The sequence below is a fragment of the Gracilinanus agilis genome, chromosome 4 (genome assembly GCF_016433145.1).
Source record: "Gracilinanus agilis isolate LMUSP501 chromosome 4, AgileGrace, whole genome shotgun sequence".
Classification (NCBI taxonomy): domain Eukaryota; kingdom Metazoa; phylum Chordata; class Mammalia; order Didelphimorphia; family Didelphidae; genus Gracilinanus; species Gracilinanus agilis.
The window spans coordinates 421,154,652-421,181,083 of NC_058133.1; the positions used below are offsets into that span (position 1 = coordinate 421,154,652).

Genomic DNA, 26,432 nt, shown 5'->3' on the forward strand with positions numbered 1-26,432 from the left:
GTATGATTAACACTCTATACTTTTGGCAGGAAGAACCAAGAATTGCTAACTAGTAAGACTTTCTAGTCTTGGAACAAGAGAGCAATGGCATCATAATCATTTGTCCAAGGAAGTATATTGGTTAGGCTAGCAAGTTATGAGATGAGGTTAGAAGTTTTAGGTGAGGGGGAAAATATGTAGGTAAGGCTTAGGTCATATGGCCATGGCTTAGCAACCTAAACTAAGGGGCAAATCTCTGAGTGGGGCTAATACAAAACTGTGAACTAAAATTGTACTCTTAACAATTTGTAAATTATAACACATCTTTTACTCTGGTAAAAAAACAACCATAAAAACACAACTGCTTTTAATACAGAAGAAAATAAAGCAAATAGATGATGGTAGAGATTTCTGGCCCCACTCCTAAGTGTTAAATGTAATTTCATCTTTAAAATTTTTCTTAAATCAAAATGTAAAACCCTTGATTAGCAAAGCAAATTTGAGTGCATTAAATGAATATTTACACTGAACTTGGAAAAAGGCTGAAAGCCCCTAGCATGTCTACTGAAGTCTTTTTATTAAGTCTTCATTATAGCTTGGAAATCATAAAATATGAATTGTAGTTTTCAGTTACATTTGTAGTCTTTGTTTCTGTCTTTCACTCAGACACAAAGAGAAAAGTTGATAATGCATCCTATCTATAAGTGCTCTCTCAACAAGCCCCAGGCCCTCAAAGTATTTCCCTTATCTATAAACTTGTTTGAACTAGTAGGAAACAGTAAGAGCTTAAAAAAAGTTTTTTTTTTCATACTCTTCTTGAAGAAAAGAGGACTTGATGCTAAATGGAGAATGCAGTGATTGTCCTCTTAGGTAGTATCCCATATACCTACTCCAGAAAAAACTAAAATTCATTCCCAATCAAGAAGTCTGATAAGAAACCACAGTGACTTCTACCACCTCAAAACTGTACAAAAAAAATAATCAGCCAGAATCCTGCAGGCAACAACAGAAAAGGGGTCTCTAGCAAAGGGAACTTGGTTTTAATTCAATTCTTTCTACTTAAGAGAATAACTTTGGGTTCTTAGGACGTTTACCCTTTTCCAAAAGTAGCCTTCTACTCATTGATCAAACACTAGGGGTCCTGATTTTGTCTATCACAGAATTTTAAAGGACCTCAATATCCATCCAAGTCTAACAGTACTTGAAAGGAATCCCCACCATAGCATATGACCAGCAATCTTCTGATGACCTCCATGACAGGGAGAAACATTATACTTTTAAACAGCTCTAATTATTAAAACATTTTTTCAGCGGGCAGCAATCTGTGCCTCAGTTGATAGAGTAAAGCCTAGAGATGGGAGGTCTTTGGTTCAAATCTGGTCTCAGACACTTCCTAGCTATGTCATCCTGGGCAAGCCACTTACCTCCCATTGCATAGCTTTTACCACTCTTCTGCAATGGAACCAATACACAGTATTGCTCCTGAGACAGAAGGCAAGGGTTTTTATAAGAAAGAAAAAAATTTTCCTTGACTTTAAGCCCTACAATTGCCATTTTGCAACTTTTTGCCCATTTCTTCTGTTTCTGCCTTCTTTGCAGCATACACAGAATAAGATGAATCCTTCTTCCACAAGACAGGCCTTTGGATATTTAAAGAAAACATCATGTCCCACCTCATGAAGCTAAGTGTCCTCAGTTCCTTTAACTGATATTCATATGAAATATGGATTTCAGATTTTCATCATCCTCGCTGTCTTTCTCTGGATACTTTCTAGCTTCTCAGTGTTCTTCTTAAACTATGCCATCTTAAATTAAACATAATAGTCAAGATACGATTTTCTATAAGGACTACATGAAACCTAAGAGAAATGAGACAATATATATTTTAATACAAATTAAAAGCACTTGATGAAAGAATTAGAAGGAATATATAAATAGCTTAGCACAGAAATGATAAATCTTACTCAAGCAACAAATTCCCTGAAAATTAGGTCCTCTGGAGACATGATCATTTCACAGATCAGTTGACTTTCAGAGGTTTTCTTTACAGTGTTGTTGGTCTTATATAAATTTATTCACCTACTTCTACTAACTCCATTCAAACTAGCCAGGATTACCTGCAATTGTCTCTTACAGTTTAATAACATTCCATTATACTCTAATGCCATATTTATTCAACTATTACTTGATGAGAACCCCCTTTAAGTGATGGGCAAACTACTGCCAACAGGCCAGATGCGGGCCCCCTGAAATGTTCTATCCTGCTGCACAACATTATTCCTAATCTGACGAATACAATGAGTAGGATACAATACAATGAAATTTTGAAAGAGTTGCCTTAGAAACAGACTAACAGATGAGCATTTCCTTTCCTTTGGCCCCCCCCCCTTTAAAAAGTTTGCCCATCACTGCCTTAGATCCTTTGCTTTTGTTTTTTCCCTTTTAATTTGCCTCTTGGTATATTTTATTACTTTTACCTATATCAGAAGCTTATGCCATCATGATTATGATTCCTTGATACATGAACTGATTCTTTCTGGATACGTCCAGTATTTTTTCTTTAATTCGGAAGCTCTGGAGTTTGGCTATGACTTTTCCTTTTAGATTTTCTTTTAGGAGGCAATTACTTCCGTCTTTTCCTTGATCTCTGGATCTAACAGGTCTACCTAGTTAATTTACATCCAATATTTTAAAAAAATGTTTTTCAGGGAGTCCAATGATTCTTAAATTATCTTTCCTTGACCAATTTTCCACATTATTTCTGATATCCTATATCTCACATTTTCTTCTATTTTTTTTAACCTTTTGATTTTGTTCTAATATTTATTGTTATTTCATGGAGTCACTTCTTTCTATTTGGTCAGTTTTAGTTTTCAGCTTGTCTATAATTTGGGTAAGGTTTATCTCTTTTAAGTCAGTTATTCTTCTAATTATTTAATTTCATTTTAAAATCTCTTATCTGGTTTTTCCATCAAGACCCTCAATATATGTTCGATGGGTAGAACACTACTCTGGGAAAAGGGTAAAAATAATGAGAATCCAAAGTGATTCTCTTAACTAGAAAAAAATAGATTGACATCAAGTTCCCTTGTTATTACTTAAAAATCACATAATTAACAAGTAGCTCATGTTCATAATCAAAATGGAATAACTAAACAATACCTTAAAGATAAATTGCATGTCATTTTTAATGAAATAAAAATTTTATAAGGTTCCTGAGCTTTCAAAAAGCTACTTATATTAATTTCTTGATTAGCAGAAAAAAGAGCTATAAAGAATTTGAATGAAAAAATAACCTCCCCAAGTGGGAAAAATTAATTTTGTGGCTTTAGGCTTTAATTAAAAACACTACTTATAGATTGATTTGTCCTTTTTCTTGGTGTTTGTTTCCCCTATCATAATTCTATTAATAATGTGAATCCAAGGAAACATGAATGGGTAAAATGATCTGAGGCATAAAAGTTACTTTTATTTTTGAGGTGAGATTTTAATTATTCTAAAGCAAAAGAACACATAAATGTAATTTTGAAATTTAACTACTTCTGAAATATTTGAAATTATTCAAGGAATAATCTGTTAAAAATTTAAAATGCTGTATTTGGAAAGAACATTTAATTCCATGACACATTTTAGCAGATTAATACCCCAGTATCTAGATATAAAAGTTTCAACAGCCCCAACCCTGTAGAAAAAGGCAATATTGCAGAAGAAAATGAAAAAGGGCTCTGAGCAGCAAAGCTATCACAAGGTTCAAGCACTTTATTCCATAAGAGAGGTTAGTAAGGCCTTCATCAGAAAATCAAACAGTAAATTATATTACTATAAATAAAATAAAGTAGTCAGGCTGGAAGTGACATAGAGGAAAGAGACAGGAGGAAAATAAAAAGTAAAAAAAAATAACTATAAAAGCATAGTCTATTTTTATATGTATGAGAAAAACAGTCTAATATACCTCAATAGTTCTTGAGGTTAACACATATAGTCAAATACAATGTCGTGCTCAAAACAATGTCCTTGAATTACCAAGAAAAAAAAGTTTATTCAATATATGTTAAGTTAGGAAAGTATATAAAACATATGGAATTTCTACTAAAAATATATGTATATCTATACACACACATATATATATAACATATAACATATATATATATATATATATATATATATATATATATATATATATGGGCTTGGGGGTTTAGGGAATTTTTGCCTAAAAGGTGAAGCTTCAATATTTGGAAATTTTATTTGATGTGGAACATCTTATTTCCTGACAATATTACTATTATTAGTACATATACATACAAAAGTTTTTTAATAGTTTTTGTATTATATTTAACAATTTGCAAGTGTAGAAACATAAAAAGTAAAACTTTAAATAGAACTTGGGGAGAAATCATCTTTTAAGAACATGTATCATTAGCTATTCAGCTCACATCTCCCTAGATATCTTTCCCTCCATATGCTCCTTTGGGGGGGGGGGCAGTTATGTAAGAAACAAGGGGGGAAATCCCTCATGTAAGTATTTTTCATAAATCAAAGATATCTTTTCCTTATGGTAGAATAACATGCTTTCTTAGAGTGATTAAACCCGATTTATACCAAGCATGAAGTTTTAAAGGCTTTTATGACTGAGTTTATCTTTTCTATTAATTGCTATATGTTCTGGATCCAAAAATGCTTGGGGCTCAGTTCCACTTTTAAAAGAAAGCTATTGGTTTAAAAAAAAAAAAAAAAGGCCAAAAGGCACTTACAAATGTTGCCAAAATGGTTTAATTTTTCATGAAAATGAAACAATTGCATCGATCATTACTTCTTTTAAAACTACTGCTTGTAATTCAGCCTCACAGTCATCACATTACTTCTCCACATTTACATCAAGTAGCCTTCCTTGCATCAAAATGTTATGTCTTGGGGGCAGCTGGGTAACTCAGTGGATTGAGAGTCAGGCCTAGAGACGGGAGGTCCTAGGTTCAAATCTGGCCTCAGACATTTCCCAGCTGTGTGACCCTGGGCAAGTCACTTGACCCCCATTGCCCACCTTTATCACTCTTCCACCTATAAGCCAATACAGAGAAGCTACGAGTTTAAAAAAACAAAACAAAAAAAAAATGTTATGTCTGTTATAGCTGCAACAGAATTTGAAATAAGGGCTATAAAGACGTATTCTTGTCGTCATGTTTTTTAATTTAAAATAACTGATCCATAACACTAATTTCAAATAGTTTAAAAAAAGTTATTTCACAATCAATTCCATAAACCTTAAATTTACTAAATCTCCAAGAGCACTTGTGATGGATGGAGCTTTCCTCTGATGGAACAGTCTTACAGAGATCACTGTGATTCTATGTTCACTGATTTCTAGTAAGTGCTATCAAGAGTCAGAACAAGAGGGAACTAGACAGGGCACTCTGACATGCAGTAATCAGAATATGAAATTCAAGCATGCACCCTGGGGAAGAGAAACTGGCTGGGAATGCTTTGAGAGTATAGTATTTAGGAAGCAGAGAAGAAATGCAGCAATTGCTTGTGAGATTCCCTCCTCAGAAGCAGTTACAATCAAGGCTCGTCAGGAGCCTCTCTGTGCTAATCTTAAAATTTCAACTTTCTACTGTACAGTAAGTGGAAAATGATCTTCTCTAGGCCCCAAGACAACCAATTGGTAGACATAAGAAATTTGGTAAAATGTCAAGGAAGAATTATCTGGATTAAATTTGCAGAATGTCAAAGATCAAAAGAAAATTAAAAAGGAAGCTAGGAAACTTAGCTAGGGTATTTGAGGGGAAAAGAAAAGAAGAAAATAAACATTTAGTGTCTCCTGTATTCCAAGCACTGTGGTAAGTATTTTACAAACATTATCTTATTTGCTCCATACAATAATTCTGGGAGTAGGTGCTGTTACTATCCCCATTTTACTGCTGAATAAAATGAGGCAGACAGAGATGAAATTACTTGTCCAGGGTCACATGCTAGTAAGTGAAGCTGCATTTGAATTCAGTTTCTTCTGACTCCAGGACCAGCGCTCTACCCCTGCACCACGTAGCAGTCAAATACTCCACCAAATACTATTGTGCTAAAAGGAATAATAAACTGGAGGAATTCCATGTGAACTGGAAAGACCTCCAGGAATTGATGCAGAGTGAAAGGAGCAGAACCAGAAGAACATTGTACACAGAGACTGATATACTATGGTAAAATCGAATGTAATGGACTTCTGTACCAGCAGTAATGCAATGACACAAGACAGCTTTGAAGGATTTATGGTAAAGAACGCTACCCACATTCAGAGGAAGAACTGCAGGAGAGGAAACATAGAAGATAAACAATTGCTTGAACACATGGGTCGGGGTGGACATGATTGGGGATGTAGACTCAAAACTACCACACCAATGCAACTATCAACAATTTGGAAATAGGCCCTGAACAAGGACACATGTTACAACCAGTGGAAATGTGCGTCGGCCATGGGTGGGGGAAGAGCGGGGGGTGAAGGGGAAAATAGGGGCATGAAGCATGTAAACATGTTAAAAATGAATATTAATAAATGTTTTAAAAAATACTCCACCAAAGATTAAACATAGAGAAAGGAGATTGGGAGAAAAAATAACCTTGCTGGGAAATATTTAATGATTTCCAAAGAAGATATTCTGAGTTCTAATTTGCATTTGAATTCAGTGCAAACAAATTCAGTGCAGGTGGTCAGTAGCATCCAAGGTATGAAGCCAAAGTAGACTGGAGAAAAAGTTCATGGAATTTAAGGAGATTGAGAAATTGGAAGGCCAGAATGTTTAAATATTATGAAGTATTATGTTCAAAATTATTATTGTTATTACTACATCATTTATATTCAAACATTCTGAAGATCAAATCAGATATTTGTAAAGTACTTAGCACAGTGCCTGGCACATAGTAGGTACTATATAAATACTTATTCCCTTCCCTTCCTTGTCAAATTTGGAAATGGTTAGAAGTGCAGAAGAAAACTGAGTCAGGTGCTGAATTTATTTCCTAATGAAGAAAAGTAAGTGACGTTAGTCCATAAATGACAGCCACAAAGATCTGGACAGGATAGAGTGAACTTTAAAGCTTCCAATTCTTCAGGGCTTCCTTCATGAGATCTATAACTACTCAAAAGAGTTTAGTCTAATTAGTCAGGCAACAAACAATTTATTAAATGTCTATGTTCCAAGTGGGGAAAAGAAGACAAATATTAAGCCATCACTTTTCTCAAAAAGCTAACGCTTGATAAGGAGAGGCGATATATATTACACAAAATTTATAGGTGTGAAATATATGCATATAACACACACATACCATATTAGCCCGAATACAATATGACTCCAAATATTGTGCAATCTCAAGTATTTTGAAGGGTAACTCAGAAAGAGAAAGCACCCTTTTTATTTTCTCCTTTTAAATTACAACTTTCTCTTAACTTGTGAATAATGCAGGCACTTTATATTCAAATTTTTTCAACTTGAAAACAAGTTAAAGAAGTTTTCATGCCAATGCTTTTATTAAATATGTATCACTTTTATAGATACTTGTGAGAAACTACCTTCCAATTCCAAATTTACCTTCCAATCATGTTCTCCTTCCTCTTCTATTTCATCATCTCCCAAAGTAGAAACATCATTTGAGTCACTGCCATCACCCTCTTCTTCCCACAAAACACCATCTTCACTACCATCCATACTGTTTGATATATAACATTTTTTTAAATCCAAGCACAATGGACTTAGTGGAGATTTTGTCCCAAGTGGTTTTGATCCAGTTCCCTAATACAGTGACCAACAGTTTCTTTATTTATCCCAGTTGAAGTAAATTCATGGTTTCTGGCCAACATCCACTCATTATATTTTTTCCTCAAATGATCTTAGAATAGCTTATTAATTACTACATCTAACACTTGTAATTGCAATGTCATTCCTTCCTAGAATAACAACTAGGTTTGTGTGCATTTCAGCAATTCTCTTCTTCACATTTTCAGTCAGATGACCCTTGATGAGTCCAGTACGAGCATTCCTCTCAGACACAGTAATGCACCCCGACGCCTACCCCAGACCACATTCAACCAATCTAATGCAAGTTCTTCATTAAACCATCCCTTTTCCTGCACATGAAAGATCACTCCCGATGGTAACTTTTTCTTAGGTAATGTTTTACACCTTAAAATTACATAAGGAGTCAGTTTTTACCCATCAGCTGTGACTACAAACATCACAGTCATTTTAGTTTTCTAATTTCCAGTAGTTTTCATCAGCACTGATTCGGTACCTATAATATTAATGGTGACATTTAACAGAATATCAAAACAAACAGGCTTTTGGTCGGCATTTCCCATCTGCCCCAGGAGATAGCCATGCTTTTTACGTATGCTTAGGCATACAATGCACAACTTATGGTTTCAAAGCTGGAAGTGCTTGAATATAGTGCAAATGCGACTTTCAAAGGTACACATTGGGGAAAAAAAGTCGTGCTATATTCAGACTAATATAGTATGTATTTTGTGTGTGTGTATGTGTGTGTGTGTACACATACATTAAATGTAAGTGTGATGTGGGTTGATGGGGATATGACTGGGAATACTGACTCTAAACGATCACTCTAATGCAAATATCAATAATATGGAAATAGGTCTTGATCAATGACACAAGTAAAACTCAGTGGAATTGCACGTTGGCTACTGGAAGGGGCTGGGGGAAGGGAGGGAAATAACATGAATCTTGTAACCATGGAAAAATATTCTTGATTAATTAATTGGGTTTCCGATGGGGGGGGGGGAATATATATATATATATATAAGTATGGTGCCCCTATAGGCCTACCCTCCAATTCTCATTCACAATTGGGTTCACAACTGGGTCCACAAAGGGCTATCCCAAGTTCAAGGAACCTTCTTGGTTCATACTCCTAAAAGCTTCTCCTGAGACTTCCCTGATGACCTGACCTTCAGTGTCGGCCAAATGTCAAAATTTGCTCAATAAAGAGATGAGATGAAATGGCATTCCATGAATAGTAACTAGAAAACCCGTCGATTCTCCCAAATATACACTTTCAGTAGAAAGAGTGACTCAGACAGTGGGAACACATGTGGCCAAAGCAATGTACACCTCTGCAGGGCTCCATCTAATAGTCAAGGTTAAATAATCCACTTGAAGTTGATTAAAGAACTTCTTCGTACTTCCTAAATGAGTAAATAAATGCTTGTTTATAGTAGCCAAGTCTCTACAATCATCTCAGGTTAATTACTGATTTCTTCACATTTCTGGTTTTTAGAAAATTCCTTAACACTTCCATTCCACAAAATAATTTGGGAAGGGGGAAAGAAGTACTAGCAGCTGAAGGATCTATAAAGACTTCATGTAGAAAATGTTTTCCTGAGTTGAATTTTGAAGGAAATCAAAAATTCTAAGAGGCAGCGATGAAGGATGTATTTAAGGCATAGGGGATGGCTGATATAAAGGCATTAGGTAGCAGGAATGTCATGTAACAGCAAGAAGGGTAGTTTTGCTGGATCATAGAGTATGGGCAGGAGATTAATAAATGTTTGGAAATGTAAGTTGGAGACAGATTGTAAAGGGCCTTAAATGCAAAACTGAGGGGTTTGTATTTCAAACTAGAAATAACAGGGGAATCACTGGGGTTTACTGAATAAGGAGAGTTAGGGATAGTCAGTGACATGGTCAGATATACACTTTAAGAAAATCACTTTGGAAACTGTAAAGAAGATGGGATTGGAGAGAGGAGAGACTTTAAACAGGGAGATCAATTTGGAGCTCCCATATAATATTTCAGGTGAGACCTAATGATTACTTGATGATAATGGACCCAATCAGCATAAGTTATATGACTTCCCCTGATTCCATTCAGAAATACATTGAGTAGGAGGAGGGTTGGGGGGTCTAACAGAGCATGAATGTTGATAGAAAAACAGGGAAAGGGATCCAAGAGGAGAGAAGAGTATAGAGTTGAACTAATTATCTGCTAGATCGAAATAGGAAAAACCAAGTTGTTGAAGAATGTTTATTGTCCTGACAGTTAGTTGGATAATCTAGGTGATTCAAAAACTAAAAAGGAAGAAGAGAACGACCTTGATATTCTTTGGGGAAATTAGGTGATGTTTTTAATGACTGTGAAATCCTCCCTGACACAAAAAGCCTATTTTTTAATATCAATATTCTTCCAATGATGCAAGGCTATGAGTCATGAACTATAACAGTCTCTCAACAGGTTCTAGATCACTCAAAGGGCAATGAGAGGCAGATGGTGGGAGTGAGCATGCTGCAACACACAAAAAATTGTGCAGGGGATGCACCATAAAGGATCTTATCTAAGAAATATATGCCCAGAAAAGAAAAAAACAAACCATGTGCTGGTCTTGTAATATGAACAAGGCATTACTGATAGACAGCTTATATACCTCATTGATATTCATGCAGTGAAAAAAGATTAGAGGAAGGCCCCCAGCACACTGAGAGGAATTCTTGTGGTAGTTTTATGGGAGGGCATGAGGAAAAGTCACCCAGGATAGGCTGATATTAATGGGCTATATGCTTCCTAAGATGAAATACCCACATTCACAGATCCATTGTTATGTCTTTTTCATGCATTTATCATGTATCATTTTGTAGTTTATGTATCATATTCTTTCTACTAGATTGTGATCACTATGATGACAAGGATCAGATCTTATTTAATACTTGTATCACCTTTGGCTCCTAGTACAGTAATCACTAGGTATTATAAGCATTTAATAAATGCTTGATTGTTGAAAACTACCATTATCCAGGCTTTTAAGGTCAGTGAAGAAGTCAAATAAAATGAACTCCCTTTTAATTATAAGAGGACTGTAACAGGGGATTCACAAAGTAAATGAATATACAGGTAGTCAGAATAACTCTCTTTTTGTTTTAACAACTAAAAATGGAAAATCAATTTTCCCCTTCCATAAAGACGCAGAAAGGGAGTGGGACATGTAAAACCCAGTGGAACTGCATGTTGGCTACAGGAGGGGGCTGGGAGGAGGGCAGAGAAAGAACATGAATCACATAACCACGGAAAATTTTTCTTAATTAATCAACTTAAAATTTAAAAAAAAAAAAATGGAGTGGGAAGTTAGAGAATGTTGTTCATAACTATAAGAGAATAAAGAATAAAGTTTCAAACTCCCTAATGCTACCACATTTCAAACCCAGAACAAGAAACTATATACTTCTGACTTTAAGACAGAATTCAATTTGAGGTGAACATTGGTTTTTTTTGTCTGATTTTACTGAACTCCAGAATAGAACAGTCTAAAATACCAAATAGAGGCAGCTAAGTGGATCCATGGAGAGAGAGCCAAGCCTAGAGACAAGAGGTCCTGGGTTCAAATCTGGTCTCAGATATTTCCTAGCTGTGTGACCCTAAGCAAGTCATTTAAGTCTATTTGTTGAGCCCTTGCCCTTTTGTCTCAGAATTCTAACTAAGACAGAAAGTAAGGGTTGAAAAAATAATAATAATAATTAAAATCTTGGATGATTAGGAAGAAAGTATTTGATTGTTCCTAGAAGTATGTACTTCTTTACATTTTATTTTAAAACTTATCAATTAAAAATAATATTTCATTAAATTAATACTTTTAATCCAAAAGAACAATTCTGATTTATAAAAGCATTCTATAGTCTTGTGTTTTGGCCATTCAGTATATGCTTGTGTTGTGATAATGAGATTAAATCTACTTTGCCCATTCTCAAATCTAATCACCAAAAGTGTAAACAACTTCACTTAACTCACAAGTTGGGAGGTCCATGACACATGTGTATTAGAGTGATGAATCAGAATTTACTGACTGCCTCCTGGGCAGTCCTAAGAAAAGCATCTGTTGTGATTGGACATGTAAACTAGGAGGAAGGCACAGGAAGTAATGCAAAAGAAGCCCCTTTAAAAGAGAGTTCAGTGAGTTCAGCTTCACTCTTCTCCTTCATGTCTTGGACCTGAAGGAACTCTTCTTGTTTTAGAATTGAAAGAGCACTGGACCTGGGACCCTGAGACCCTTATTTTCCTTAGAATTGCATATGGTAAGTGTAAAGTCTAAATCTTCCTGACTGTGGGAGTAGAAACACAGAAGAAAAACAACTGCTTGATCACATGGCCTGATGGGAATATTATTGGGGTTGTAGACATTAAACGATAACTCTAGTCCAACTATCAATAATATGGAATTAGGTCTTAATCAATGATACATATAAAACCCAGTGGAAATCCGGCCTCAGACACTTCCCAGCTGTGTGACCCTGGGCAAGTCACTTGACCCCCATTGCCTACCCTTACCAATCTTCCACCTATAAGTCAATACACAGAAGTTAAGGGTTTAAAATTTAAAAAACAAACAAACAAACAAACAAAAAAACAGTGGAATTGTGCGTCAGCTATGGGGGGTTGGTGGGGGGTGTCAAGGGGTTTGGGGGAGAGGGAAAGAACATGAAATATGTAACTATGGGAAAATATTCAAAATTTAAATTTAAATTAAAAAATAAATTAATTACATTTAAGAAATAATTTTTAAAAAGACTAAATCTTCCTGGACTTCTCTAAAGGAACTGCTCTTTCAAAAGAAATTCTGTAACTGAAGCTCCTGCTTCATTCATCTTCGGCCCTCCAGGGCCATCTGGCCTTGGGCTCGAGGCTGAGCCTCCTCCCACTGAAGACTAATTAGATCTGCCTGGGTTAAACTAGGGGGCCAGAGCAAATTACCTAGTGTGTTAGATTACTTATCCTCTCTTATCCTCTTTCTGATTTTTTTATTTTCTCTTCCTCTCCTCATTTGTAAATAAACTTCCATAAAAGTCATTTTGACTTGAGGTTATTCTTTAATTGGGGATTGATAATTATTCAATTCCCTGGTGACCAAACCTTTTAATATCCACCTAACCAAAACCCCTTTTTACCCGGTCTGACACGGTCATTCAGATTATATGACCACTGACTCAAGCACCACTGCTTACCTGCCATTTTCCATGTTACACAAGCTGCCTTCCAGGAACAGAGCTTATAAGAAAAAATAAACAGCCTTTTGAGTGTTAGCTTTGCTAGTACAAACTAAAGAGATGGGAATGTGACACCATTCAATTCTACATTTACAAAGCAAGTTTTTAAGCTTAACTTGGGTTTTACATATAATTTCCTACTAGGAAACACATTTTCTACAGGCTGACTCAAAAATTCCAGTAGAAATCATTGTAAAACTGTCTTAATGTAAGATAATAAATTAGCATTCAAGTTTGTAGATAAACTTCCTATGAGTTTGATTACCTGAGAGATTAAATTAAATGCAATCTCTGTGTTATATAGCAAGGTGATAAGGTGCAAGAAGTTTTCCAGACATTTTTAAAACCTTAGACCAGTGATGGGCAAACTACTGTCCGAGGGCCAGAATGTGGCCCCTTGAAATGTTCTATCCGGCCACATGACATTATTCCTAATCTGACAAATGCAATGAGTAGGATACAATACAATGAAACTTTGAAAGAGTTGTCTTAGAAACAGACCAAGGGATGAGCATTTCCTTTCCTTTGGCCCTCTCTTTAAAAAGTTTGCCTAGCACTGCCTTAAACCATAGTGAAGATAGTTATTTATGTGTAAGGAAAAATCTTTTTAAAAAATAACAAAAAAGATTGTTAATCCTATATCTCAGAGTTTAATGAAGCAACTTGCCATAACAAAGTAAATGTTATAATAATTATCCACAGTAAAGGGGGATGGGAATTATACTTGTGATTTGGTAGTACAACAAACTCTCAGATAAGGCAACTCCCAGACCAATTATGCAGGTCAGCATCTTATCTGAAATTTGTAGTTTTAAAGTGCTGCCTGGAATACTGAAAAGTTAAGGGACCTATCCAAGGTCACATAAGCAGGATGTATCAAAAGCAATACTTGAGTTCAGGTCTTAATGACATGGAAGTCAACTTTCTCTCTCCTACTCCACCTACCCTCTTTTACAAGATAAAATTTCAACATAAAGAGATCAAATCAACTGACTAGAAAATCAGTACCATTACTTTATAATTACACCACATTTTACAAAGTCCTTAAAATAATTTATATAAACCAATTTTTTGTTTTTAAAAATCCCTAACAGTGTTTTTCTTTAAAAACAAGAAATGAATTCATGAGGGTCAATTAACTAAATAGATTAAGATTATATCACAGAATAGGGAAAAAACATTACTTCTAAAATATTTTTCTTAATCCCCAAACATAATATTCTTATATTTCAAAATAATTTTAAAGTTTTAAAATAGGTTGGACTATAGTATGAAATTGTCTCAATTCTTTAATTTTACATTTCTTTTCTCATCAAAGTTTTATAGATTACAGTTCCTCCAGAGGGCATGAATTGTGTTTTTATAATTTCCAATCATATTCTCAGTAAATGTTGGCAATGAAAATGATATGAACTTTCATTTTCACAGGGGTGTTAATCTGGGAAACAGATTGTAATGTCAGATTAAATCCAAAAGAATGTAATATTTCAATATCGTAACAACAACACTGGTAATTTGTTTGCTTATTCAACTATTCCAGATAGCTAAATAAGAAAACACCACAAACTACTCTAGAAATTATTTTCAAGTGTCACTTTGGACAACTTGTTAAAATATACATAAAAGGAAAAGATATACAAAAGCTCTAGAAAATTATGAAGAAGACATTCATGATCTATGACCTCAGAGAGCTGTATCCACTCTAACACCATGAGGGCAAAATAACCAAATGAAATGTTACTGAAATTTTAGTTTTATAACATATTAATTAAAAGATGCATTGTACTTTAGCCCATTTTGAAGTTTTAAAAAATGAAATACACTGATGAATTTAAAAATAGTTAATGTGAAAAGACATTCTTTCATTTAGCAATGTATTACAAGAGGAAGAGCTCAGATTCAGAGCTGCTAAAGTATTATTATGAGATTTAGCTCTGCCACTAATCTCTGTGAATTTGAATTTGGTGCACCCACTCTGAGCTTCAGTTTCCTCTTTTATAAAGATGAGGTAATGAATATGTGCTAACTGTACTAATACTTGAATTGAATGTTCAGAAGACATCTTAAACTGGACATGCCCCAAACCAAACTCAATATTTTCCCCCCCTAAACTTTTCCCCCTTTCAAACTTCCCTATTACTGTCGAGAACACCATCATATCTTTCCATTCCCCAAACTTACATCTTAGGCTTCATTTTCAAATCCTCACTGCTTCTCACTCCCATACCCTCTTACCTCCAGGATCAAATACAAAATCCTAGCCCCAACCATTCACTCTTCTAGTCTTCTTACACCTTACTCCCAAACACATACTCTTCAATCCAATGTCACTGGCCTCCTAGCTGTTCCATGAAAAAGGGATTCCACTCCTTGGCTCTAGGCATTTTCTGTGACTGCCTTCCATGCTTGGAACATTCTTTCCCCTTGTCTCTGCCTCTTGGCTTCCCTAGCTTTTTTCAAGTTGCAACAGAAATGATATTTTTTATAAGCCTTTCCCAACCTCTTTTATTTCTTTTGCCTTCTCATGGTTAATTATTTCTTATTTATCCTGTCAACAGCTTGTTTGTACACATTTCTTTGCTTGTTGTCTACTCTACTAGATTGTTATCTCCTTGAGGGCAGAGACTTCTTTTGCTTTTTTTGGTCTCTCAAATCCTAAGCACAGTACATAGTAGGTATTTATTTACTAAATGCCTGCTGACTTAATGACTAAGTGTTTAAAGAAGTTCTTAAGAAGAGCAAATAATACAGGATGAAAGGATTTATAGTTTCCACTAGTTCTCTCATTCAGTAACCTCTTATTATTATTTATTAAAATAAACCTATTAAAATAAATGACTGTGGAAATTGAGAGGAGGCCCATCAATTGGGGGAATGGCTAAATAAATCATGACATATGGTTGTAATAAACTATTACTTCACCATACCAAATGATGACCAAATTATTTTTAGAAAAATATGGAAAGAATTTACATGAAATTATGAAAAGTGAAAGTAGAACCAAGAGAACTTTATATATAGCTACAGAGTTAGTATCTAAAGAAGAACTTGTGAATGTCTATCTCCAGAGAAAAGAACTCAAAAGATATCATTTATATATAAATTTTTTTTTGTCAAATGTTGTCTTCTATAGTGTGGTGAGGGGAGGAATGAAAGGAGATACCTAGGATTTTACTATAACCAATAAACAAATAAATTAATATTCTCAAAAAAATAAATGATTGAAAAATAGAAATGGAAATCTCTATATTCCATTGAAAGAAAACTTCCTTTTTTGGCCAGCAGATGTAGCTACAGTTTAAATAGTGAAAGTAAGCATCTTTTATTAAGTGCTCTCCAGGTCAGTCATCAGATGGCACTTTTCCTTGGGCTAGATCTACCTTACAACCTGAAGTCAGCAATTTCACACTGTAATATAATTAGGTTTACTATGTGAATTACTCCCCAGAGAGCCTCAATTCTTCATCTTGCCTTATGTACATAGACTTGTCTTATTTCTAACTATACCAGAGTTTGTATGTTAAACATGCTTTCCTTATTCATAGGCATAGTTTTTTTAAAAGAAAAGATGATTGTTGTTAAAGCTTGATCACAGATAACTATTACTTTTTATGTCATAATTATCACATATATGTATATAAATGCCTTCTTGAGCAAAGGGTAGAAACTGGAAGCCCACTGATTTCCAAGCACGTGTATAGTGAGAAAACTGAAGTTTAAATTCTCTCACTATGTAAGATTATGAGTACAGAATTGCACAAGAAAAGTGACATAAAAAGGAAGTCATTAGGGAAATTTAAGACTAGAAAAGAAAGTGGCTGGGCACATGGGTGAAGAACAAGAGGTAAACAACAGATTGCCTATATGGTCCACTCTATCCAGTATCAGGAGAGCAGCAGGAAGAGGACAACAGGTACATAAGAAGAGAAAGTATGGTTGGGCTGAGGCCTCCACTGCCAGATGGAGAGCCCACATCAATGAGATCACAGATCCAATGACGAAGTATTGTGCAGGTCACCAAATGATGGAGGGCTAATAAGCCTTTTTCTGCAGTGCTCACTGGCTCACAAACGCTCTTCCAAGTGAAGAAGTACATGCCAGAAAAAAAGCAATCACAGCTGTCTCCTTAATGTCCTCAGGACATTAAGAAACCTAACAAGGTAAGAGCCTTATGGCAGCAGAGAAAATTATTCCTTTACTTGCTCACATAGCAAACTCACAAGTCCCCATGCCTATGTTCTGAGACCCACTCAAAAATTTCCCTATTGCTACTTTGGTCTTTGCCAGCACACTCTGCCCATGCCCTCACCCACCAACTTGTGGTAACAAGCAGCAGATCAACTCTGGTTGATATGTGGAAGTCTACTCTCCCAAGCTGATTCAGAGAAAAAGACAGAAGGCACTTAAACAAGATCCCAGTATGCAAGAAGATGGGGGCTCTTCTAACCTAAAAGAAAGGAGGCTAATATCTAGTTGAGACTATTTCTGGTCCTCCAGAAGTTTCTTAAGGCAGGGATTGAGACTGGAAGAAAGTGAACTCCCCATCATGAAAGAGGGCTGAGACATCCTTGAGGTCTATGTCCAAGAGGAACACCTTCAAAAGGGAAGGAGTAAGAAAATGAGTAAAAGAGAAAAAGGACTAAAAGTAAAAAAGATCTCAGGTGGGGCAGCTGGGTAGCTCAGTGGATTGAGAGCCAGGCCTAGAGACAGGAGGTCCTAGGTTCAAATCCAGCCTCAGACACTTCCCAGCTGTGTGACCCTGGGCAAGTCACTTGACCCCCATTGCCTACCCTTACCACTCTTCCACCTATAAGTCAATACACAGAAGTTAAGGGTTTAAAATAAAAAAAAAAAAAAAAAGATCTCAGGAGGAAGAAAACTCAGTTAAAAATGTTGAAGAAGCTGTGGTAGGCCTATGAATTAAGCCAGTCATTCTGGAAAGCAATTTGAAAGTATGCCCAGAAAGTTACCATACTATGCACTCCCGGTGACCCAGCACTCTGAGTATTATACCCAAAGAAATCCAAGTCAGGAGAAAAGGAATCTTATGTATAAAAATACAGGATAGACAAAAATTGCAAACTAAAGGAATAGTCTCTTATTGAGAAAAATAGCTAAACCAATGCTAATGGCCAAACAATGGTTAAACAAATTATGCTATATGAATGTAATGGAATATTGCCATTTCATAAGAAATGATTAAATGGTCTATTTTAGAAGAAACTGAAAAAACTTTTATGAACTGATACACAGAGAAGTAAGAAGAACTAAGGGAGCAATTTATACTATAATATTCTATAGGAAAAACAACTTTGAAAGACTTTAGAACTCTTATCAACATGACAAATCACAAGTCCAAAAGAATGAAGATAAAACTCACCACTCATCTCCTAACAGAGTGGTGAAGAACACAAAATGCAGAGATACATTTTCAAATATAATCAATATGCAACTATGTAGTTAAATATTTTAAATAATATTTTATTTTTTCCCCATATGTTTATGTTTTTACGTGTAAAAACAATTTTTAAATTTGTTTTAAGTTTTGAGTTCTAAATTGCCTTCCGATGATGCATTTGTGTCCTAATTTTACCACATCTCCTCTAACATTTATTACTTTCCTTTACTTTCAGATTGGCCATCTGATATATGTGAGGTGGTACCTCAGAGTTGTTTCAATTTTCATTTCTCTAATCAAGAGTGTGAAGATAGGGTTAACTCTCTTATCTATTTTTAGCTAATCAAATCAAGAACTTAAAGTACCCCTACTTGACACTAAGTAAGAAAGTTCTGCAAGTCACTTACTAGAGTAAGCTAACACCTCCAAAGGTCACTGCCCACCCCCCTTGGGCAGTGCTAGGCAAATTAAAAGACTATGATTGGCGTAAAGTAAGGAAGTGACAGGAAGTAATGTTGAGAAAACTGCTTTAAAAAGGCCAGCTCAAAGATTCAGTCATTCTCTTTGCTTTGGTGAGCCAAACTGGAGGAGTAGACTCTCCCTGGATTCTGTGTCAGCTTGTGGTGGGTAGAGTGCTTCCTTCCTTGGTTCTTCAGTGAGGAGACCCTCACTGCTTATTGGTGTTTCAGTAGGACACACCCTTCAGTGAGTTCTGGTGAGATTCTTAGCAGTCTTACCCTCATGTGCACTAAAGGTTCTCTTTGGATTCTTTAGCATCTCCTGGCTCTTCAGATTTCAACTTCCTAATTAAGACTTTGGGGTTTTTTTGTTTTGTTTTGTTTTGTTTTAAATCCTTACCTTCCATCTTAGAATCAATATTGTGTATTGCTTATAAGGCAGAAAAGTGGTAAGGGCTAAGCAATGGGGGTAAGTGACTTGGTCAGGGTCACATAGCTGGGAAGTGTCTGAGGTTATATTTGAACCCATGACCTCCAGTCTCTAGGCCTAGCTCTCAATCCATTGAGCAACCCAGCTGCCCCCCACCCCCATTAGGACTTTGGATTCTGGTGAGATTTGCTTTCAGATTCGCATTTGCAGTATGGAGACATTAGGATTAAACTTAGGGTATTTGTAGCTAGGCAGTACTTTCTGCCTCTTTCTTACATTTCCCACTTTCACTCTTTCCTACCTAAAATAAAGCTGCTACAGTCATTTTGACTTAAGGGATAATATTTTAAATCAGTGACCACAATATTACTTTAGAATTTTCATATTTAGCATAAAACCTAAATTTAAAATCTTACAAGAGTGACTTAGAACATATTTTCATAAGATTATTGATAGCTTTGATTCTTCATCTGAAAATTGCTTGTTCATGTCCTTTGACCATATGTCAATTGGGGAATGGCTTGTATTATAAATTTGACTTAGTTTCTCTATATATTTGAGAAATGGGACCTTTATCAGGGAAATGTGTTACAAAAATTTCCCCCCAGTTTATTGTTTCCCTTCTAATCCTGGTTGCATTGATTTTCTTTGTACAAAAAAATTTTAATTTAATAAAATCAAACTATTCATTTTACATCTTCTAATGTTCTCTAACTCTGGTTTAGTCATAAATTCTTCCCTTCTTCATAGATCTTATTGCTAAACTATTCTATGTTTCCCTAATTTACTTAGAGTATCACTCTTTATGTCTAAATCATATATCCAATTTGGCCTTATCTTGGTATGGGGTGTGAGATATTTACCATTACTTTTTTGTTTGTTTGTTTGTTTGTTTTTTTATTTTAAACCCTTAACTTCTGTGTATTGACTTATAGGTGGAAGATTGGCAAGGGTAGGCAATGGGGGTCAAGTGACTTGCCCAGGGTCACACAGCTGGGAAGCGTCTGAGGCCAGATTTGAACCTAGGACCTCCTGTCTCTAGGCCTGGCTCTCAATCCACTGAGCTACCTAGCTGCCCATTTACCATTACTTTTTTTTTTTAAACCCTTGTACTTCGGTGTATTGTCTCATAGGTGGAAGATTGGTAAGGGTGGGCAATGGGGTTCAAGTGACTTGCCCAGGGTCACACAGCTGGGAAGTGGCTGAGGCTGGGTTTGAACCTAGGACCTCCTGTCTCTAGGCCTGACTCTCACTCCACTGAGCTACCCAGCTGCCCTACCATTACTTTTTGACAGTGTAATTCAGTCCCTAAGATTTAATTCCAAGCAACTCCACTATATAAATATTGAGTGCCATATCCTAAGCATCCTTTAGTTTTTTTTGCTTTAAAAAAATATATCGGGGGCAGCTGGGTGGCTCAGTGGATTGAGAGCCAGGCCTAGAGATGGGAGGTCCTAGGTTCAAATCTAACCTCAGACACTTCCCAGTTGTGTGACCCTGACCAAGACACTTAACCTCCATTGCCTAGCCCTTACCACTCTTCTGCCTTGGAACCAATACATTGTATTGATTCTAAGATGGAAAGGTAAGGGTTTTAAAAAATAAAAATAAAAAAATGTATCTATTTTCCCATCCCCTCCGTCATTGAGCAAAAAAAAACCCAAACACAAAAAACCCTTGAAAAATAACACCTTGCTTATGGTCCCCTGGAATTCTGGGTGAGGCTTGACCCTGTATCTTGCAGGAATTCCACCCTGCCATTTTCCATGTTACAGTAGGCTGAGCAAATATTATAAAAATGATCATTTTACCTAAACTAATCTACTTATTCAAGGTCATACCAATCAAACTGCTCAAATATTGCTAGAAAAAATAACAACAGAATTTGTCTGGAAGAAAGAACAAAAGGTCAAGAATGTCAAGGGAATCATCGAAAAAAAAATAAGAAGGAAGGGAGCTTAGGAGTACCAGATCACAAACTATCTTACAAAGCAGTAATCATCAAGACAGTCTGGAACTAGTTAAGAAATAGAGTAGTGGATCAGTGGAATAGATTAGTTACATAATGCCTAGTAATTAATGACTATAATAACTTAAGTGTTTGATAAATCAAAAGATCCAATCTTTTGGGACAAAAATTCACTGTTTAATAAAACCTTTGGGAAAATAAAAAAAATGGTATGACAAAAACTGAGAATGGACCAATATCTCATACTTTGTGCCAAGACAGTCAACATGGGTATATGATCTAAACATAAAGGGTGGTACCATAAACAAATTAGAGGAGTATAGTAGTAGGAAATTATTTGAAACTGAGGGGATGTCCATCAATTGGGGAATGGTGGAACAAGCTGTGGTATATGATAGTAAGAGAATACTTTTGCACCATAAGAAAAATGAATAAGGGGGCAGCTGGGTAGCTCAGTGGATTGAGAGCCAGGCCTAGAGACAGGAGGTCCTGGGTTCAAATCTGGCCTCAGACACTTCCCAGCTGTGTGACCCTGGGCAAGTCACTTAACCCCCATTGCCTACCCCTTACCACTCTTCTGCCTTGGAGCCAATATACAATATTGACTCCAAGATGGAAGGTAAGGGTTTAAAAAAAAAAAAAAGAAAAATGAATAAGATGAGTTCAGAAAAACCTGGGAAGATTTATATAAACTGATACAAAGTAACATGAGCAGAATCAGGAGAATACAGTATAAAGTAAAAGAATATTGTATTATTCTTTTATGTATAACTGATGATTAATTGTGAAGGATTAAACTATTCTCAACAAAGCTAGTTTCCAAGATATCCACAAGGGACTCATGATGAAAATGTTATCGATACCCAAAGAAGGACCTGTTGGAGTCTGACTCAAAAGCATACCATTTTCCACTTTATTTCCTTCATAAGTTTTTTATTGTATGTATTATATCTGTCTTCTGTCACTGCCTAAGCAATATGGAAATATGTAGTGCATGAAAGCACTGGTATAATTACATAATGGGAATCACTGGATTTTGCTACTTGCACTGTCACACCCACTGAGTGAGACACCATCATTTTCCTAATTATATATATGACTATTCAACTAAATAAAAATTTATTGAACATTTAAAAAGCAATTATTTACCTCCAGAGGGAGAAGTGGAAAGAAATCTTAATCATAAAAAGTCAGAAACAATTCTCAAAAATTGTTTCTACGTGTAATTGAAAAATAAGATAAATAAAATAAAGATAAAATTTTAAAAACTTTCTAATGTGAGAACTCAGACTATTCACATATATTCATTTTACACTCATATATGAAACTGATGGGATAGTAGGACAAAATTAGGAGTTATCATAACCTTTAGAATGATTTGTACTACATGATAAAACTGCTAAGCAAGGAGAATCTCAAATGCATAACTAGTAAAATCATTTTGGCAACCCTTTACCATTATAATTTTCTTAATACTAAGCAAAGACTAAAGATTGAAAATTTTAGATTAATGCCTAAAATTCTTTATAATGAAATATATCTCATAACTAAAGAGTTAATAACTGACTGGTCTGGACAAATTATTCTCTTGTGAAACTAAAACAAAGTCAGACTCTTATTAATTTCTTTATTAACTCTGGGTGCAATCCCAGTTACTTTCTTTGCCTGGAAGTACTTTTGAGTTCCAGGGGCTTTGCTGATATTTTTGGCCAGGATGGATTTTCCTTGGATCACTGATACTCATGAGAAAGGGTAGAAATGGAGCTGCAGGTGCATTTCCATTGCTCCACATAAAAGAGAGGGCAGTCTAAATGATCTTGCCTGTACAGTTTATGTTCATAAAGCATTAAGATAACATGGTAGATACAGTATTTTTAAGAATATTTTTATTCTTTGTGATCAATGAAATATTATAATTAAATAAGGCTAACTAGCATATAAGAGAGTAATATCATAGTAACTATCCTACATTCTTGAAATTCAGGAACCACATTGGCCTCTATAATACCTTAGACTAATATATCTATATAAGCAGGCCCAGATAAAGAATTTGGTCGATCAAAGCTAAAGCAACAGCTCAAAAAGTGCTGGGCTCAGAGTGAATCACTCAGGTCAGAAGAAAAAATATGGGCAGGCAGGAGGACAGGATGAAGAAGATAAAAGGTGAAGGACACTGGAGGCCAGAGACTGACTACATGGAAGGATATACTAAGGAAGTGTTGAACAAACTGAACACAGTATAAGGAAGTGAAGACAGAAAGGACTTGGATTCAGGGGTAGGAAATTATAATACAAAAAGAGGAGAGAGCAATAAGAGTGTTCAGTATGAAGTAGCAAGAGAATGAGCACAAGCATGGTAAGAGGTGAAAAAGAAAACTGCGAGGAAGAAACTGAAAAGTAAAGAAGGGGAAGGAGACAGATGAAAAGGCCAAAGATAAAGGAAGACAAGCTTAGAGTCTGGAAAGGATGCCAGTTAAAGGATGAAGAGTTGGCACATGGAGAACACTACAGAAGGGACTGAATAAATAACTACTGATAAACATGTAAGTTTTTTGACTAGAGTCAGGATTCCCTGGTAGAGGGAGCTCTCTGTGAGGAATCCCTTCTATCAAGCCATTAGCACCTGCTCTACATCTTCCAATTTTAGAAAGATGCCAGGGACAATGGGGGTTAAGTAATGTGCCTGGGATCATACAGCAGGAATGACAGAGACAGGATATAGACCCAGGTCCAGCTTTCTATCCATTTTTATCATGTTAACTCTCTATATATTTATAATCATTGTTTGGGGAGTCTCTAACTGTAAGTTATCACAGACACAAACCATATGGCCTGCTTTAACAAATGACATTTATGTGGTGCTTTAAGGTGAGCAAAGTATTTGACATATACCACCTCATTTGATCTTTACAACCCTATAATCTAAATCCCATAGATATAACTGTCCTCATTTGGGGGATAAGAAAAATAAAGTTAGAGAGGTTAAATGTCCTGACCAGGGTGACATAGCCAATAGGTATCAGAGTTAAGATTTGAAACAAGGTCTTCCTTACTCCTAACCCAACACAGTATATTGTGTCAGGCAGCTTCTAGGCAGTTCTGTAACAGCAATTGTTGTGAGGTAACCTACTTTGATTAATGGATTACTTGATGTATTTCTATTCATTTGGAAAGGGAAAAGAAGAAGAAATAAGCAAATAAATCAATGTTTAGGAAAAAAGCTACCACTAAAACTAATAGCATACAATAAATGTATTAAAGAGTTATACAAAATGTTATTTAGGATCTGAAAGGGAAAGTTGTTACCAACTAAGGAAGTCAGGGGAGACGTTATGGAATAGCTGGCATCTAAGTTGGCCTTTACAGAGTAAGGAGGAATTCAATAGACAAAGAGAGGGAGGACATTCCAGGCAAAAGGTAAAGCACCAAGAGTTGTCCAGTTTGTATGGAATCTGAGGTACACAGAAGGCAAAGCAATAAGAGAAACAAGATAAGATTGACATCAAATTGAACACCAAGGCCAGGAGTCTAACCTTTATTCAGTTGGCAAGTAAGGCATTGAATATTTTTGAGCCCAGGAGTAAAATGACCATATTTGTGTCTAACAAAAACTATTCTGGGGGCAGCTGGGTAGCTCAGTGGATTGAGAGCCAGGCCTAGAGACGGGAGGTCCTAGGTTCAAATCCGGCCTCAGACACTTCCCAGCTGTGTGACCCTGGGCAAGTCACTTGACCCCCATTGCCTACCCTTACCAATCTTCCACCTATAAGTCAATACACAGAAGTTAAGGGTTTAAAATAAAAAAAAAAATAAAAAAAAAAACCTATTCTGGCAAATAAAGGATGGATTCAAGTGGGAGAAAGGTGATTTAGGAATCTCACAAAATTACTGAATTTGGAGACTATGGGGGAGTCTCAGGAATATCTTAGTCTGATTTATTCATTTTACAGCTGAAAAAACGAGGATTTTCAGAGGCTAAGAATCAGAGGCCTCGGACACTTCCAGCTGTGTGACCTTGGGCAAGTCACTAGACCCCTACTGCCCACCCTTACCACTCCTGGGCCAAGGACGGTCCCTAGCCTGGATGAAAAAAGGAGGAGGGTTGGGCGTGGGGCTAGCAACCCCACCCTGTAAAAAATACATCTGCTAAAGAAACTGCAACCTAAAGTAGGGGCAGCTGGGCTAGCTCAGTGGATTGAGAGCCAGGCCTAGAGATGAAAGGTCCTAGGTTCAAGTCCGGGCTCAGACACTTCCCAGCTGGGTGACCCTGAGCGACTGTGTGTCCCATTGCCTACTGGTTGTGGCCCTATGCTCCTAGAATGGAGTCCCAGGATAAAAAAAAAAAAAAAAAAAAAAAAAAGAATCATATAATCTCTAAAAATGAAAATATAGGTTTCAATGACTAGAGTTGGGGGAAGGGAGGAGCCACCAACCTAGAAATATTTACTCCATCTTAAAATAAATTAAAAGCATCTGTAATTAAGAATATGTAATTAAGAAATTAAGGACTTCTATAATTTTGTAACAAAATGACTTATTCTGGGAGATATTTCTTTTCAGTAATTTTTATAGAAAAGAGCAATTATGAAAATCAACAATTTCACTACTTTTTTCACATCTATATATAAAATTTGAATGTATTATTATTCTCTTTTGAAGAAAACTATTTAGAAGTTGTTATGGCTACATCTAGAATTCTTTTTTTTATCCTAAATTCAAATTAATTAAAGACAAGAGTTTTTTCCATGAAGAAATAACTAAAACTCTCTCCACCTATTTTAAAACAAACAACTTATGTTCTTAAGTTGATTTATCAAATAGATAAGTTGTGTGTCTTTAAGATCACTGAATAATGCAAAAGGAATTTTTCATTGATTTTAAATGCCTTAACACATTTTTAAAGTATGCCTTTGAACTCTGAAGACAAGTGGCTTTTTTATATAGAATTTTATAACTGAGTGGAATGTGAGAATTCATCTATTCCAGGGGTTCTTAAATTTCTGACCGTCTGTGAATATGAAGGGAAAAAAGACTACATCTTTATTTTTATTAATAATAAATAATAATAATAATAATAATAAATATGTTTATAGCATTTCCTTTAATTATTTTAAAACATTATTCTGAGAAAAGGTCCAGAGGCTCTGCCAAATTGCCAAAGATGTGTGTG

General features: G+C 35.7%; 1 protein-coding gene across 1 annotated transcript in view; it reads right to left on the bottom strand.

Annotated features, from left to right (window-relative positions):
* TMEM242 (transmembrane protein 242) overlaps positions 1-26,432 on the bottom strand; it is a 63,377-nt gene that overhangs the window by 24,346 nt on the left and 12,599 nt on the right. The gene's annotated exons all lie outside the window — the stretch shown is intronic.